The sequence below is a fragment of the Scyliorhinus torazame genome, chromosome 5 (genome assembly GCF_047496885.1).
Source record: "Scyliorhinus torazame isolate Kashiwa2021f chromosome 5, sScyTor2.1, whole genome shotgun sequence".
NCBI lineage: Eukaryota > Metazoa > Chordata > Chondrichthyes > Carcharhiniformes > Scyliorhinidae > Scyliorhinus > Scyliorhinus torazame.
In genome coordinates, this window is record NC_092711.1 from 24,712,538 (window position 1) to 24,726,795 (window position 14,258).

Sequence of the window (14,258 nt, forward strand, 5' to 3'; positions counted from 1 at the left end):
TACATTGTGTACTGTCAGTGGTGTGCGGTGTGCTGGGTGTCTGATGGGGATGTGGTACATTGTGTACTGTCAGTGGTGTGCGGTGTGCTGGGTGCCTGTTGGGGGTGTGGTACATTGTGTACTGTCAGTGGTGTGTGGTGTGCTGGGTGTCTCATGGGGCTGTGGTACATTGTGTACTGTCAGTGGTGTGTGGTGTGCTGGGTGTCAGATGGGGGTGTGGTACATTGTGTACTGTCAGTGGTGTGCAGTGTGCTGGGTGTCTGATGGGGGTGTGGTACATTGTGTACTGTCAGTGGTGTGCGGTGTGCTGGGTGTCTGATGGGGCTGTGGTACATTGTGTACTGTCAGTGGTGTGCTGTGTGCTGGGTGTCTGATGGGAGTGTGGTACATTGTGTACTGTCAGTGGTGTGTGGTGTGCTGGGTGCCTGATGGGGGTGCGGTACATTGTGTACTGTCAGTGGTGTGCGGTGTGCTGGGTGTTGTGATGGGGGTGTGGTACATTGTGTACTGTCAGTGGTGTGTGGTGTGCTGGGTGTCTGATGGGGGTGTGGTACTTTGTGTACTGTCAGTGGTGTGTGGTGTGCTGGGTGTCTGATGGGGGTGTGGTACATTGTGTACTGTCAGTGGTGTGTGGTGTGCTGGATGTCTGATGGGGGTGTGGTACATTGTGTACTATCAGTGGTGTGCGGTGTGCTGGGTGCCTGATGGGTCTGTGGTACATTGTGTACTGTCAGTGGTGTGTGGTGTGCTGGGTGTCTGATGGGGGTGTGGTACATTGTGTACTGTCAGTGGTGTGCGGTGTGCTGGGTGTCTGATGGGGGTGTGGTACATTGTGTACTGTCAGTGGTGTGTGGTGTGCTGGGTGTCTGATGGGGGTGTGGTACATTGTGTACTGTCAGTGGTGTGCGGTGTGCTGGGTGCCTGATGGGTCTGTGGTACATTGTGTACTGTCAGTGGTGTGCCGTGTGCTGGGAGCCTGATGGGGGTGTGGTACATTATGCACTGTCAGTGGTATGCGGTGTGCTGGGAACCTGATGACGGTGTGGTACATTGTGTACTGTCAGTGGTGTGTGGTGTGCTGGGTGCATGTTGGGGCTGTGGTACATTGTGTACTGTCAGTGGTGTTTAGTGTGCTGGGTGACTGATGGGGGTGTGGTACATTGTGTACTGTCAGTGGTGTGCGTGTGCTGGGTGTCCGATGGGGATGTGGTACTTTGTGTACTGTCAGTGGTGTGTGGTGTGCTGGGTGTCTGATGGGGGTGTGGTACATTGTGTACTGTCAGTGGTGTGCGGTGTGCTGGGTGTTTGATGGGTTTGGGGTACATTGTGTACTGTCAGTGGTGTGCGGTGTGCTGGGTGTCTGATGGGGATGTGGTACATTGTGTACTGTCAGTGGTGTGCGGTGTGCTGGGTGCCTGATGGGGTTGTGGTACATTGTGTACTGTCAGTGGTGTGCGGTGTGCTGAGTGTCTGATGGGGGTGTGGTGCATTGTGTACTGTCAGTGGTGTGCGTTGTGCTGGGTGCCTGATGGGGGTATGGTACATTGTGTAATGTCAGTGGTGTGCAGTGTGCTGGGTGTCTGATGGGGCTGTGGTACATTGTGTACTGTCAGTGGTGTGCGGTGTGCTGGGTGTCTGATGGGGGTGTGGTACATTGTGTACTGTCAGTGGTGTGCGGTGTGCTGGGTGTCTGATGGGGGTGTGGTACATTGTGTACTGTCAGTGGTGTGTGGTGAGCTGGGTGCCGGATGGGGGTGTGGTACATTGTGTACTGTCCGTGGTGTGCGGAGTGCTGGGTGTCTGATGGGGGTGAGGTACATTGTGTACTGTCAGTGGTGTGCGGTGTGGTGGGTGTCCGATGGAGATGTGGTACATTGTGTACTGTCAGTGGTGTGCGGTGTGCTGGGAAACTGATGGGGGTGTGGTGCATTGTGTACTGTCAGTGGTGTGTGGTGTGCTGGGTGCCTGATGGGGGTGTGGTACATTGTGTACTGTCAGTGGTGTGCGGTGTGCTTGGTGTCCGATGGGGATGTGGTACATTGTGTACGGCCAGTGGTGTGTGGTGTGCTGGGTGTCTGATGGGGGTGTGGTACATTGTGTACTGTCAGTGGTGTGTTGTGTGCTGAGTGCGTGATGGGGGTGAGGTACATTGTGTACTGTCAGTGATGTGTGGTGTTCTGGGTGTCTGATGGGTGTGTGGTACATTGTGTACTGTCAGTGGTGTGTGGTGTGCTGGGTTTCTGATGGGGGTGTGGTACATTGTGTACCGTCAGTGGTGTGCGGTGTGCTGGGTGCCTGATGGGGTTGTGGTACATTGTGTACTGTCAGTGGTGTGTGGTGTGCTGGGTGCCTGATGGGGGTGTGGTACATTGTGTACTGTCAGTGTTGTGCGGTGTGCTGGGTGTCTGATGGGGGTGTGGTACATTGTGTACTGTCAGTGGTGTGTGGTGTGCTGGGTGTCTGATGGGGCTGTGGAACATTGTGTACTGTCAGTGGTGTGCGGTGTGCTGGGTGTTTGATTGGGCTGTGGTACATTGTGTACTGTCAATGGTGTGCGGTGTGCTGGGTGCCTGATGGGGGTGTGGTACATTGTGTACTGTCAGTGGTGTGCGGTGTGCTGTGTGCCTTATGGGGGGTGTGGTACATTGTGTACTGTCAGTGGTGTGTGGTGTGCTGGGTGCCTGATGGGGGTGTGGTACATTGTGTACTGTCAGTGGTGTGCGGTGTGCTGGGTGTCTGATGGGGGTGTGGTACATTATGTACTGTCAGTGGTGTGTGGTGCGCTGGGTGTCTGATGGGACTGTGGAACATTGTGTACTGTCAGTGGTGTGCGGTGTGCTGGGTGTCTGATGGGGCTGTGGTACATTGTGTACTGTCAGAGGTGTGTGGTGCGCTGGGTGTCTGATGGGACTGTGGAACATTGTGTACTGTCAGTGGTGTGCAGTGTGCTGGGTGTCTCATGGGGGTGTGGTACATTGTGTACTGTCAGTGGTGTGCGGTGTGCTGGGTGTCTGATGGGGGTGAGGTACATTGTGTACTGTCAGTGGTGTGTGGTGTGCTGGGTGTCTGATGGGGGTGTGGTACATTGTGTACTGTCAGTGGTGTGCGGTGTGCTGGGTGTCTGATGGGGGTGTGGTACATTGTGTACTGTCAGTGGTGTGTGGTGTGCTGGGTGTCTGATGGGGCTGTGGAACATTGTGTACTGTCAGTGGTGTGCGGTGTGCTGGGTGTTTGATTGGGCTGTGGTACATTGTGTACTGTCAGTGGTGTGCGGTGTGCTGGGTGTCTGATGGGGGTGTGGTACATTGTGTACTGTCAGTGGTGTGCGGTGTGCTGTGTGCCTTATGGGGGGTGTGGTACATTGTGTACTGTCAGTGGTGTGTGGTGTGCTGGGTGCCTGATGGGGGTGTGGTACATTGTGTACTGTCAGTGGTGTGCGGTGTGCTGGGTGTCTGATGGGGGTGTGGTACATTATGTACTGTCAGTGGTGTGTGGTGCGCTGGGTGTCTGATGGGACTGTGGAACATTGTGTACTGTCAGTGGTGTGCGGTGTGCTGGTTGTCTGATGGGGCTGTGGTACATTGTGTACTGTCAGTGGTGTGTGGTGCGCTGGGTGTCTGATGGGACTGTGGAACATTGTGTACTGTCAGTGGTGTGCAGTGTGCTGGGTGTCTGATGGGGGTGTGGTACATTGTGTACTGTCAGTGGTGTGCGGTGTGCTGGGTGTCTGATGGGGGTGAGGTACATTGTGTACTGTCAGTGGTGTGTGGTGTGCTGGGTGTCTGATGGGGGTGTGGTACATTGTGTACTGTCAGTGGTGTGCGGTGTGCTGGGTGTCTGATGGGGGTGTGGTACATTGTGTACTGTCAGTGGTGTGCGGTGTGCTGGGTGTCTGATGGGGGTGAGGTACATTGTGTACTGTCAGTGGTGTGGGGTGTGCTGGGTGCCTGATGGGGGTGTGGTACATTGTGTACTGTCAGTGGTGTGCGGTGTGCTGGGTGTCTGATGGGTGTGTGGTAAATTGTGTACTGTCAGTGGTGTGCGGTGTGCTGGGTGCCTGATGGGGGTGTGGTACATTGTGTACTGTCAGTGGTGTGCGGTGTGCTGGGTGTCTGATGGGGTGTGGTACATTGTGTACTGTCAGTGGTGTGCGGTGTGCTGGGTGTCTGATGAGGGTGTGGTACATTGTGAACTGTCAGTGGTGTGCGGTGTGCTGGGTGTCTGATGGGACTGTGGTACATTGTGTACTGTCAGTGGAGTGTGGTGAGCTGGGTGTCTGATGGGGCTGTGGTACATTGTGTACTGTCAGTGGTGTGCGGTGTGCTGGGTGTCTGATGGGGGTGTGGTACACTGTGTACTGTCAGTGGTGTGCGGTGTGCTAGGTGTCTGATGGGGGTGTGGTACATTGTGTACTGTCAGTGGTGTGCGGTGTGCTGGGTGTCTGATGGGGGTGTGGTACATTGTGTACTGTCAGTGGTGTGCGGTGTGCTGGGTGTCTGATGGGGGTGTGGTACATTGTGTACTGTCAGTGGTGTGCGGTGTGCTGGGTGTCTGCTGGGGGTGTGGTACATTGTGTACTGTCAGTGGTGTGCGGTGTGCTGGGTGTCTGATGGGGGTGTGGTACATTGTGTACTGTTAGTGGTGTGTGGTGAGCTGGGTGTCTGATGGGGCTGTGGTACATTGTGTACTGTCTGTGGTGTGCGGTGTGCTGGGTGCCTGATGGGGCTGTGGTACATTGTGTACTGTCAGTTGTGTGCGGTGAGCTGGGTGTCTGATGGGGGTGTGGTACATTGTGTACTGTCAGTGGTGTGTCGTGCGCTGGGTGTCTGATTGGGGTGTGGTACATTGTGTACTGTCAGTGGTGTGTGGTGTGCTGGGTGTCTGATGGGGCTGTGGTACATTGTGTACTGTCAGTGGTGTGCGGTGTGCTGGGTGCCTGATGGGGGTGTGGTACATTGTGTACTGTCAGTGGTGTGCGGTGTGCTGAGTGCCTGATGGGGCTGTGGTATATTGTATACTGTCAGTGGTGTGTAGTGTGCTGGGTGTCTGATGGGGCTGTGGTACATTGTGTACTGTCAGTGGTGTGCGGTGCGCTGGGTGCCTGAAGGGGGTGTGGTACATTGTGTACTGTCAGTGGTGTGCGGTGTGCTGGATGTCTGACGGGGCTGAGGTACTTTGTGTACTGTCAGTGGTGTGCGGTGTGCTGGGTGTCTGATGGGGCTGTGGTACATTGTGAACTGTCAGTGGTGTGCGGTGTGCTGGGTGTCTGATGGGGGTGTGGTACATTGTGTACTGTCAGTGGTGTGCGGTGTGCTGGGTGTCTGATGGGGCTGTGGTACATAGTGTACTGTCAGTGGTGTGCGGTGTGCTGGGTGTCTGATGGGGGTGTGGTACATTGTGTACTGTCAGTGGTGTGCGGTGTGCTGGGTGTCTGATGGGACTGTGGTACATTGTGTACTGTCAGTGGTGTGCGGTGTGCTGGGTGACTGATGGGGGTGTGGTACATTGTGTACTGTCAGTGGTGTGCGGTGTGCTGGGTGTCTGATGGGGGTGGGGTACATTGTGTACTGTCAGTGGTGTGTGGTGTGCTGTGTGCCTGATGGGGGTGTGGTACATTGTGTACTGTCAGTGGTGTGCGGTGTGCTGGGTGTCTGATGGGGGTGAGGTACATTGTGTACTGTCAGTGGTGTGCGGTGTGCTGGGTGTCTGATGGGGGTGTGGTACATTGTGTACTGTCAGTGGTGTGCGGTGTGCTGGGTGTCTGATGGGACTGTGGTACATTGTGTACTGTCAGTGGTGTGTGGTGTGCTGGGTGTCTGATGGGGGTGTGGTACATTGTGTACTGTCAGTGGTGTGCGGTGAGCTGGGTGCCTGATGGGGGTGTGGTACATTGTGTACTGTCAGTGGTGTGCGGTGTGCTGGGTGCCTGATGGGACTGTGGTACATTGTGTACTGTCAGTGGTGTGCGGTGAGCTGGGTGCCTGATGGGGCTGTGGTACATTGTGTACTGTCAGTGGTGTGTGGTGTGCTGGGTGTCTGATGGGGCTGTGGTACATTGTGTACTGTCAGTGTTGTGCGGTGTGCTGGGTGTCGAATGGGGGTGCGGTACATTGTGTACTGTCAGTGGTGTGCGGTGTGCTGAGTGTCTGATGGGGGTGTGGTACATTGTGTACAGTCAGTGGTGTGCGGTGAGCTGGGTGCCTGATGGGGGTGTGGTACATTGTGTACTGTCAGTGGTGTACGGTGTGCTGGGTGTCTGATGGGGCTGTGGTACATTGTGTACTGTCAGTGGTATGCGGTGTGCTGGGTGTCGAATGGGGGTGCGGTACATTGTGTACTGTCAGTGGTGTGTGGTGTGCTGGGTGCCTGATGGGGGTGTGGTACATCGTGTACTGTCAGTGGTGTGCGGTGTTCTGAGTGTCTGATGGGGGTGTGGTACATTGTGTACAGTCAGTGGTGTGTGGTGTGCTGGGTGTCTAATGGGGGTGTGGTACATTGTGTACTGTCAGTGGTGTGCGGTGTGCTGTGTGCCTGATGGGGGGTGTGGTACATTGTGTACTGTCAGTGGTGTGTGGTGTGCTGGGTGCCTAATGGGGGTGTGGTACATTGTGTACTGTCAGTGGTGTGCGGTGTGCTGTGTGCCTTAATGGGGGTGTGGTACATTGTGTAATGTCAGTGGTGTGCAGTGTGCTGGGAGTCTGATGGGGGTGTGGTACATTGTGTACTGTCAGTGGTGTGCGGTGTGCTGGGTGTCTAATGGGGGTGTGATACATTGTGTACTGTCAGTGGTGTGCGGTGTGCAAGCTGTCTGATGGGGGTGTGGTACATTGTGTACTGACAGTGGTGTGCAGTGTGCTGGGTGTCTGATGGGGGTGTGGTACATTGTGTACTGTCAGTGGTGTGCGGTGTGCTGGGTGTCTGATGGGGCTGTGGTACATTGTGTACTGTCAGTGGTGTGCGGTGTGCTGGGTGTCTGATGGGGCTGTGGTACATTGTGTACTGTCAGTGGTGTGCGGTGTGCTGGGTGTCTGATGGGGGTGTGGTACATTGTGTACTGTCAGTGGTGTGCGGTGTGCTGGGTGTCTGATGGGGCTGTGGTACATTGTGTACTGTCAGTGGTGTGCGGTGTGCTGGATGTCTGACGGGGCTGAGGTACTTTGTGTACTGTCAGTGGTGTGCGGTGTGCTGGGTGTCTGATGGGGCTGTGGTACATTGTGAACTGTCAGTGGTGTGCGGTGTGCTGGGTGTCTGATGGGGCTGTGGTACATTGTGTACTGTCAGTGGTGTGCGGTGTGCTGGGTGTCTGATGGGGGGTGTGGTACATTGTGTACTGTCAGTGGTGCGCGGTGTGCTGGGTGTCTGATGGGGCTGTGGTACATTGTATACTGTCAGTGGTGTGCGGTGTGCTGGGTGTCTGATGTGGGTGTGGTACATTGTGTACTGTCAGTGGTGTGCGGTGTGCTGAGTGAATGATGGGGCTGTGGTACATTGTGTACTGTCAGTGGTGTGTGGTGTGCTGGGTGTCTGATGGGGGTGTGGTACATTTTGTACTGTCAGTGGTGTGTGGTGTGCTGGGTGCCTGATGGGGGTGTGGTACATTGTGTACTGTCAGTGGTGTGCGGTGTGCTGGGTGCCTGAATGGGGTGTGGTACATTGTGTACTTTCAGTGGTGTGTGGTGTGCTGGGTGTCTGATGGGGGTGTGGTACATTGTGTACTGTCAGTGGTGTGCGTTGTGCTGGGTGTCTGATGTGGGTGTGGTACATTGTGTACTGTCAGTGGTGTGTGGTGTGCTGGGTGACTGATGGGGGTGTGGTACATTGTGTACTGTCAGTGGTGTGCCGTGTGCTGTGTGACTGATGGGGGTGTGGTACATTGTGTACTGTCAGTGGTGTGCGGTGTGCTGGGTGTCTGATGGGGGTGTGGTACATTGTGTACTGTCAGTGGTGTGTGGTGTGCTGGGTGTCTGATGGGGGTGTGGTACATTGTGTACTGTCAGTGGTGTGAAGTGTGCTGGGTGCCTGATGGGGGTGTGGTACATTGTGTACTGTCAGTGGTGTGTGGTGTGCTGGGTGCCTGATGGGGGTGTGGTTCATTGTGTACTGTCAGTGGTGTGAAGTGTGCTGGGTGCCTGATGAGGGTGTGGTACATTGTGTAATGTCAGTGGTGTGCGGTGTGCTGGGTGTCGGATGGGGCTGTGGTACATTGTGTACTGGCAGTGGTGTGTGGTGTGCTGGGTGCCTGATGGGGGTGTGGTACATTGTGTACTGTCAGTGGTGTGTGGTGTGCTGTGTGTCTGATGTGGGTGTGGTACATTGTGTACTGGCAGTGGTGTGTGGTGTGCTGGGTGTCTGATGGGGTTGTGGTACATTGTGTACTGTCAGTGGTGTGTGGTGTGCTGGGTGCCTGATGGGGGTGTGGTACATTGTGTACTGTCAGTGGTGTGCGGTGTGCTGGGTGCCTGAATGGGGTGTGGTACATTGTGTACTGTCAGTGGTGTGTGGTGTGCTGGGTGCCTGATCGGGCTGTGGTACATTGTGTACTGTCAGTGGTGTGCGGTGTGCTGGGTGTCTGATGGGGCTGTGGTACATTGTGTACTGTCAGTGGTGTGTGGTGTGCTGGGTGCCTGATGGGGGTGTGGTTCATTGTGTACTGTCAGTGGTGTGAAGTGTGCTGGGTGCCTGATGAGGGTGTGGTACATTGTGTAATGTCAGTGGTGTGCGGTGTGCTGGGTGTCGGATGGGGCTGTGGTACATTGTGTACTGGCAGTGGTGTGTGGTGTGCTGGGTGCCTGATGGGGGTGTGGTACATTGTGTACTGTCAGTGGTGTGTGGTGTGCTGTGTGTCTGATGTGGGTGTGGTACATTGTGTACTGGCAGTGGTGTGTGGTGTGCTGGGTGTCTGATGGGGTTGTGGTACATTGTGTACTGTCAGTGGTGTGTGGTGTGCTGGGTGCCTGATGGGGGTGTGGTACATTGTGTACTGTCAGTGGTGTGCGGTGTGCTGGGTGCCTGAATGGGGTGTGGTACATTGTGTACTGTCAGTGGTGTGTGGTGTGCTGGGTGCCTGATCGGGCTGTGGTACATTGTGTACTGTCAGTGGTGTGCGGTGTGCTGGGTGTCTGATGGGGCTGTGGTACATTGTGTACTGTCAGTGGTGTGCGGTGTGCTGGGTGTCTGATGGGGGGTGTGGTACATTGTGTACTGTCAGTGGTGCGCGGTGTGCTGGGTGTCTGATGGGGCTGTGGTACATTGTGTACTGGCAGTGGTGTGTGGTGTGCTGGGTGCCTGATGGGGGTGTGGTACATTGTGTACTGTCAGTGGTGTGTGGTGTGCTGTGTGTCTGATGTGGGTGTGGTACATTGTGTACTGGCAGTGGTGTGTGGTGTGCTGGGTGTCTGATGGGGTTGTGGTACATTGTGTACTGTCAGTGGTGTGTGGTGTGCTGGGTGCCTGATGGGGGTGTGGTACATTGTGTACTGTCAGTGGTGTGCGGTGTGCTGGGTGCCTGAATGGGGTGTGGTACATTGTGTACTGTCAGTGGTGTGTGGTGTGCTGGGTGCCTGATCGGGCTGTGGTACATTGTGTACTGTCAGTGGTGTGCGGTGTGCTGGGTGTCTGATGGGGCTGTGGTACATTGTGTACTGTCAGTGGTGTGCGGTGTGCTGGGTGTCTGATGGGGGGTGTGGTACATTGTGTACTGTCAGTGGTGCGCGGTGTGCTGGGTGTCTGATGGGGCTGTGGTACATTGTATACTGTCAGTGGTGTGCGGTGTGCTGGGTGTCTGATGTGGGTGTGGTACATTGTGTACTGTCAGTGGTGTGCGGTGTGCTGAGTGAATGATGGGGCTGTGGTACATTGTGTACTGTCAGTGGTGTGTGGTGTGCTGGGTGTCTGATGGGGGTGTGGTACATTGTGTACTGTCAGTGGTGTGCGTTGTGCTGGGTGTCTGATGTGGGTGTGGTACATTGTGTACTGTCAGTGGTGTGTGGTGTGCTGGGTGACTGATGGGGGTGTGGTACATTGTGTACTGTCAGTGGTGTGCCGTGTGCTGTGTGACTGATGGGGGTGTGGTACATTGTGTACTGTCAGTGGTGTGCGGTGTGCTGGGTGTCTGATGGGGGTGTGGTACATTGTGTACTGTCAGTGGTGTGTGGTGTGCTGGGTGTCTGATGGGGGTGTGGTACATTGTGTACTGTCAGTGGTGTGAAGTGTGCTGGGTGCCTGATGGGGGTGTGGTACATTGTGTACTGTCAGTGGTGTGTGGTGTGCTGGGTGCCTGATGGGGGTGTGGTTCATTGTGTACTGTCAGTGGTGTGAAGTGTGCTGGGTGCCTGATGAGGGTGTGGTACATTGTGTAATGTCAGTGGTGTGCGGTGTGCTGGGTGTCGGATGGGACTGTGGTACATTGTGTACTGGCAGTGGTGTGTGGTGTGCTGGGTGCCTGATGGGGGTGTGGTACATTGTGTACTGTCAGTGGTGTGTGGTGTGCTGTGTGTCTGATGTGGGTGTGGTACATTGTGTACTGGCAGTGGTGTGTGGTGTGCTGGGTGTCTGATGGGGTTGTGGTACATTGTGTACTGTCAGTGGTGTGTGGTGTGCTGGGTGCCTGATGGGGGTGTGGTACATTGTGTACTGTCAGTGGTGTGCGGTGTGCTGGGTGCCTGAATGGGGTGTGGTACATTGTGTACTGTCAGTGGTGTGTGGTGTGCTGGGTGCCTGATCGGGCTGTGGTACATTGTGTACTGTCAGTGGTGTGCGGTGTGCTGGGTGTCTGATGGGGCTGTGGTACATTGTGTACTGTCAGTGGTGTGCGGTGTGCTGGGTGTCTGATGGGGGGTGTGGTACATTGTGTACTGTCAGTGGTGCGCGGTGTGCTGGGTGTCTGATGGGGCTGTGGTACATTGTATACTGTCAGTGGTGTGCGGTGTGCTGGGTGTCTGATGTGGGTGTGGTACATTGTGTACTGTCAGTGGTGTGCGGTGTGCTGAGTGAATGATGGGGCTGTGGTACATTGTGTACTGTCAGTGGTGTGTGGTGTGCTGGGTGTCTGATGGGGGTGTGGTACATTGTGTACTGTCAGTGGTGTCTGGTGTGCTGGGTGCCTGATGGGGGTGTGGTACATTGTGTACTGTCAGTGGTGTGCGGTGTGCTGGGTGCCTGAATGGGGTGTGGTACATTGTGTACTGTCAGTGGTGTGTGGTGTGCTGGGTGTCTGATGGGGGTGTGGTACATTGTGTACTGTCAGTGGTGTGCGTTGTGCTGGGTATCTGATGTGGGTGTGGTACATTGTGTACTGTCAGTGGTGTGTGGTGTGCTGGGTGACTGATGGGGGTGTGGTACATTGTGTACTGTCAGTGGTGTGCCGTGTGCTGTGTGACTGATGGGGGTGTGGTACATTGTGTACTGTCAGTGGTGTGCGGTGTGCTGGGTGTCTGATGGGGGTGTGGTACATTGTGTACTGTCAGTGGTGTGTGGTGTGCTGGGTGTCTGATGGGGGTGTGGTACATTGTGTACTGTCAGTGGTGTGAAGTGTGCTGGGTGCCTGATGGGGGTGTGGTACACTGTGTACTGTCAGTGGTGTGTGGTGTGCTGGGTGCCTGATGGGGGTGTGGTTCATTGTGTACTGTCAGTGGTGTGAAGTGTGCTGGGTGCCTGATGAGGGTGTGGTACATTGTGTAATGTCAGTGGTGTGCGGTGTGCTGGGTGTCGGATGGGGCTGTTGTACATTGTGTACTGGCAGTGGGGTGTGGTGTGCTGGGTGCCCGATGGGGGTGTGGTACATTGTGTACTGTCAGTGGTGTGTGGTGTGCTGGGTGTCTGATGTGGGTGTGGTACATTGTGTACTGGCAGTGGTGTGTGGTGTGCTGGGTGTCAGATGGGGGTGTGGTACATTGTGTACTGTCAGTGGTGTGTGGTGTGCTGGGTGCCTGATGGGGGTGTGGTACATTGTGTACTGTCAGTGGTGTGCGGTGTGCTGGGTGCCTGAATGGGGTGTGGTACATTGTGTACTGTCAGTGGTGTGTGGTGTGCTGGGTGTCTGATGGGGGTGTGGTACATTGTGTACTGTCAGTGGTGTGCCGTGTGCTGTATGACTGATGGGGGTGTGGTACATTGTGTACTGTCAGTGGTGTGCCGTGTGCTGTATGACTGATGGGGGTGTGGTACATTGTGTACTGTCAGTGGTGTGCGGTGTGCTGGGTGTCTGATGGGGGTGTGGTACATTGTGTACTGTCAGTGGTGTGTGGTGTGCTGGGTGTCTGATGGGGGTGTGGTACATTGTGTACTGTCAGTGGTGTGCCGTGTGCTGTGTGACTGATGGGGGTGTGGTACATTGTGTACTGTCAGTGGTGTGCGGTGTGCTGGGTGTCTGATGGGGGTGTGGTACATTGTGTACTGTCAGTGGTGTGTGGTGTGCTGGCTGTCTGATGGGGGTGTGGTACATTGTGTACTGTCAGTGGTGTGAAGTGTGCTGGGTGCCTGATGGGGGTGTGGTACACTGTGTACTGTCAGTGGTGTGTGGTGTGCTGGGTGCCTGATGGGGGTGTGGTTCATTGTGTACTGTCAGTGGTGTGAAGTGTGCTGGGTGCCTGATGAGGGTGTGGTACATTGTGTAATGTCAGTGGTGTGCGGTGTGCTGGGTGTCGGATGGGGCTGTTGTACATTGTGTACTGGCAGTGGGGTGTGGTGTGCTGGGTGCCCGATGGGGGTGTGGTACATTGTGTACTGTCAGTGGTGTGTGGTGTGCTGGGTGTCTGATGTGGGTGTGGTACATTGTGTACTGGCAGTGGTGTGTGGTGTGCTGGGTGTCAGATGGGGGTGTGGTACATTGTGTACTGTCAGTGGTGTGTGGTGTGCTGGGTGCCTGATGGGGGTGTGGTACATTGTGTACTGTCAGTGGTGTGCGGTGTGCTGGGTGCCTGAATGGGGTGTGGTACATTGTGTACTGTCAGTGGTGTGTGGTGTGCTGGGTGTCTGATGGGGGTGTGGTACATTGTGTACTGTCAGTGGTGTGCCGTGTGCTGTATGACTGATGGGGGTGTGGTACATTGTGTACTGTCAGTGGTGTGCCGTGTGCTGTATGACTGATGGGGGTGTGGTACATTGTGTACTGTCAGTGGTGTGCGGTGTGCTGGGTGTCTGATGGGGGTGTGGTACATTGTGTACTGTCAGTGGTGTGTGGTGTGCTGGGTGTCTGATGGGGGTGTGGTACATTGTGTACTGTCAGTGGTGTGAAGTGTGCTGGGTGCCTGATGGGGGTGTGGTACATTGTGTACTGTCAGTGGTGTGTGGTGTGCTGGGTGCCTGATGGGGGTGTGGTTCATTGTGTACTGTCAGTGGTGTGAAGTGTGCTGGGTGCCTGATCGGGGTGTGGTACATTGTGTACTGTCAGTGGTGTGTGGTGTGCTGGGTGTCTGATGGGGGTGTGGTACATTGTGTACTGTCAGTGGTGTGTGGTGTGCTGGGTGTCTGATGGGCTGTGGTACATTGTGTACTGTCAGTGGTGTGCGGTGTGCTGGGTGCCTGATGGGGGTGTGGGACATTGTGTACTGTCAGTGGTGTGTGGTGTGCTGGGTGTCTGATGGGGGTGTGGTACATTGTGTACTGTCAGTGGTGTGAAGTGTGCTGGGTGCCTGATGGGGGTGTGGTACACTGTGTACTGTCAGTGGTGTGTGGTGTGCTGGGTGCCTGATGGGGGTGTGGTTCATTGTGTACTGTCAGTGGTGTGAAGTGTGCTGGGTGCCTGATGAGGGTGTGGTACATTGTGTAATGTCAGTGGTGTGCGGTGTGCTGGGTGTCGGATGGGGCTGTTGTACATTGTGTACTGGCAGTGGGGTGTGGTGTGCTGGGTGCCCGATGGGGGTGTGGTACATTGTGTACTGTCAGTGGTGTGTGGTGTGCTGGGTGTCTGATGTGGGTGTGGTACATTGTGTACTGGCAGTGGTGTGTGGTGTGCTGGGTGTCAGATGGGGGTGTGGTACATTGTGTACTGTCAGTGGTGTGTGGTGTGCTGGGTGCCTGATGGGGGTGTGGTACATTGTGTACTGTCAGTGGTGTGCGGTGTGCTGGGTGCCTGAATGGGGTGTGGTACATTGTGTACTGTCAGTGGTGTGTGGTGTGCTGGGTGTCTGATGGGGGTGTGGTACATTGTGTACTGTCAGTGGTGTGCCGTGTGCTGTATGACTGATGGGGGTGTGGTACATTGTGTACTGTCAGTGGTGTGCCGTGTGCTGTATGACTGATGGGGGTGTGGTACATTG